Genomic DNA, 4,071 nt, shown 5'->3' with positions numbered 1-4,071 from the left:
TAACATAAAGAAACGAATGAAAATTTAATCGAACTCGTACTTTCATCTTGAACGGACACGCGATCAAATATATTGTATTAAACATCAATTATTATACTAATAAAAAAAGTATTTTATTCCAACCGAAAGTATTATACGGTGTGTGAGGTTTATTATTGAATAGCCGTTCGGAATACGCGGCATTATATAAGCGATTGGTGTTGGTGCTTCAGCACGCAGCAGCACGGGAGTACCCCAAATATTGGTGTTACGGCGAGGGCCGACATAAGCATGCGTCGTGGGAATTCACCACGTAAGAAATAAATTTTAAGTGGTAAGCAAGCGAGCATAACACCCTCGATATATTTATGACAGAGAAAAGATACATATATATTCTTTTGCAAAAAAACTGAAACTCAGTCGAAAATCGCCGTTTACGAACAGCTGTTCCTTACCTATATATATACAAATGGTGTGAAAAATTTATAGTAATTGATCAATTGAGAACGGTTGGGCCGATTTGGCTAAAATTTTTTGTTAGTTGTTCGTAATTGCCCGGAGGAGATTTTTACCAAAGAAAATTTTGGGAAAACTCTCCGGGAAAGTCCGAAAATTGGAAAAATTGAAAATTGATCTTTTTTAATGGAATTTTGTCTGCAATTCTTTCGGAATGGCATGCGAATGGAAAAATATAAAATTCTTAGTGGAAAACTAGGAAAAATGCGGAAGAACGCGAGAAATGTGAATTTTTTCTAAGAAAGCTTGGAAAATTTCGGATAAGTGTGAAATTCATTGGGAGCTTGAATCAATTGGAAACAATTTTCTCCTATGTTTCATAACCGATTCGAATGGGTGCTGCTTTTTTGGAAAGGTGTTTAGAAGGAGTGCATAAAGTTTTAATTTTTCCGATAGTTGGCGCAGGGGTCGAGCTACGCTTAAAAAAAATGCAGTTGGTTCGTTGATTGCCTTTTGCCTAGATTGGCGTATAGGATTCATTTTTTCCGTTAAGTGGGTCAGAGACCGAACTATTCTAAACAGTTTTTTTTATGGTCCGATTTGCTTGAAATTAAGGACGTAGGTAGCTTATTGGCTGGGTTAAGTTGTAGGATATTTTTTCTGATAGGTGGACCAGATACCGATCAATTCAAAAATATTTTATTCATGGTCCGATTTGCTTGAAATTCGATACCCGTATTAAAGATATCCGTAGAATAGGATCGAGTCATTCCTTTACATTTCCAAAGGTATTTGAAGGCACTGCAACCATGCGGGTATTGGCTATTTAACAATACTTATTACACAGGCCAACAAAAATGGAAAAAAATTTGATGCAGCAAATGTTAACGCTATTTTTGACAGATTGTTTTTTGTGCTGATTACGACTCCGTAAGCAAAAAGTTACCATGAGCTCCAGATCTTCAGAAATCGCGTTTTCTGCAATATTTGAGAAGCTAGAGAGAAGGGTGGTAGAGCCTTCCACTTAGGCTTTGATTAAAGCAAGTTCCCGCGCCTTTGCTTGATGATCACTTAAGGCTGGTTTCTCCAACTCAACTTAACTTAACTTAGCCACTTTTTGGCCTTATGTCAAAAGTTAGCCTACGTTTTACACAGCTTATTCTTGACTAAGTCCGGAAAATTGGCTTAAGTAAGTTAAGTTGAGTTGGAGAAACTAGCCCTTATAGTTATTTGTTGAACCGGAATATCTGATTTCGGGAAGTTTGAGTTCCTACCGCAATTAAGCAAAATGTGATAGAACCTTCCACGTAGGCTTAAATTATAGCTACAACTACAGGCTACCATCCCTTAAAGTACTGTTCCTGCACCTTGCCCTAATGGCCACCTATACTTATTTACTTTTTATCGTCAAAAACGGTGTAAAAATTAGTGTTAGCTGTTAAATGACTATAGGTGACCTTAGGGTCAAGGTGCAGGAATGGTATTTTCAGGGATTAAAGTCAGAAGTCAAGGCCTTAATTTAGGCCTAAGTGGGTGGTTCTATACCCTTTTGTTTCATTGCTAGAGCTTCTCAAATATTGCAAAAAGCGCGATTTTTTGACACTCTCACCACATTTTTCACAAAATCTGGAGCTGATGGAAGCTTTATACTTACGTATTCTTAATCAGCAAAAAAGCCTATTAAAACTATCTTCAACATGTGCCGCATCAAAATCGGTGTTGCCCTGTGTTACCTACACTAATTATATAAAGAGAAGCTCCTTCTTTTTATAAGAGGTGATCTCGCGAACGGCTGTACCGATTTTTTGAAATTTTGGACACCTACTGCAGACTTTGAATATATTAAGGGAGCGTGGCATCACCCACACATATCGAATTTTTCATACCGTATATCTCTGAAAGTATTTGTGGTAATGTCCAGGAAATTGGCATAGAGAGTTTTGGGCTACTGTAAAAGGAACGCGGTGCTTTCGAAACATATTGAAACTTTTACCTATCTGTGAATATATACACCCAGAATACAGTGTTTTTTTCTTTTTCATAATAAACTTTGTTTGTTAATTCTTTCTAGAAATATAGTTCATTTTGCATCAAATGGTACCAAATTTTGAGTAAGCAGTTTTTTAGTTCACTCAATTTCAGTATCGTGAGGTGCAAGTTTTAATGGCTATTAGATTCCGTTGATTTTTGAGAATTTTTTTCGCAGATGATGTTGCGCATTTTCTCCGTATAACGAATGCGTGAGAGTTTTTGTATGGGAAAAAATGCCGAAGAGTGTCAGTATGTAAAAGACTTATTCTGGTGGCTTAACTCCTCCTAAACGACCCAAACGATTTTAATGATAATTTTTAGTGGCGCTGGAACCGAGTTATTGCTAAAAATCGTCGATTCGGAGGCACCAGGGATCAAAGTCAAATTACTTCCGTTAAATCAACCAACAGAACCATTGCGGTCCTTGCTTTACGGTGAATAAACAGCAATGGAGGATATGCCTTCTGTCGACCACAAAACCAAACGTGAACGTGAATTGCTGACGAAAACGTTGGACCAAATATTTCAATAAAAAATTCAATTTTGGGCGGGACGAAGTTCGTCGGGTCTGCTAGTTTATATTAAAATTCTTTTGTAAAATTTTGTATTACTTTTGAAAGTTGAGTGCATCTTGTGTTTGTAGAACCTTTTATTAAACAAGATTTTTAAGCAAAAAACAAAACCCACTTCAATTCTCGTATACAAATTTAGCAGTACCGTTAATTTTTTCATGATTTAATGATCGGATCTAAACTAAATTATGGGACGACGCTTAAGGTATCATCTTTCCGGTAAGAAAAACGAATTATTGGAATCGGTTTACGCGATCCAAAGTTATGCGGTGGAATACATAAAAGAAGAAAAAATACTCATAAACCTCCCCTTTTTTGAAGCCGGTTGAAAATGGTTGAGTTCTTTGTAAATTTCATGTCAATAAAATGCAATTTATGAAACTTTAAAAACTTTATTTATTTATTTCATACTGTACATAAAACTTGCATAAATGTATTTTAAAGAGCGAATTTTCAGTATTTTCTGATGATATATATATAGAAGTATAAACCCTTTCCCCCCAAAATATATTCCTGGGTGCACCCCTGGCACTTAGTATTTATTATTTGTAAAAAATATATTTTTACTTTCAAAATGTTTGTGATTTTAAACATTTCATGTGTATATTTATGTGTATATTTTAAACAACTCATGTTAAAAATCAAATCTTGAACATCTTGTGCGTATACTTGAACAGGTTCTGGTTGAAAGATAAACACTTTTCTGTAGTAGTTTTATATGCACTTTTTAGAGTGTAGCTTTCGTTTTTCACTTGATAATTAAAAGTTTTGTTTCCCTATCACTTTTTACGTATCTGCGCGTCGGTTAGATATGAGTTGGAGAATGATGTTGGTTATCAACTTGAGAACTATGAATTTCTCCAAGGTTGGATAAATATTTTTTTGGTGTTTATTGGGAACATAGGAACATATCGAATTTGCTACTGATAGAGAGAGAGAGAGAGAGAGAGAGAGAGAGAGAGAGAGAAGCAACGTCAACGTCACGATCATGTGGTGGTGAGGTTTCGTTAATCCACAGATCCCGGTAAGATAG

The sequence above is a fragment of the Rhagoletis pomonella genome, unplaced genomic scaffold (genome assembly GCF_013731165.1).
Source record: "Rhagoletis pomonella isolate Grant_MI unplaced genomic scaffold, Rhpom_1.0 Rhpom_scaffold_00118, whole genome shotgun sequence".
NCBI lineage: Eukaryota > Metazoa > Arthropoda > Insecta > Diptera > Tephritidae > Rhagoletis > Rhagoletis pomonella.
The sequence above is the reverse complement of the archived record's forward strand: the minus strand, read 5'-3'. Positions refer to the sequence as shown.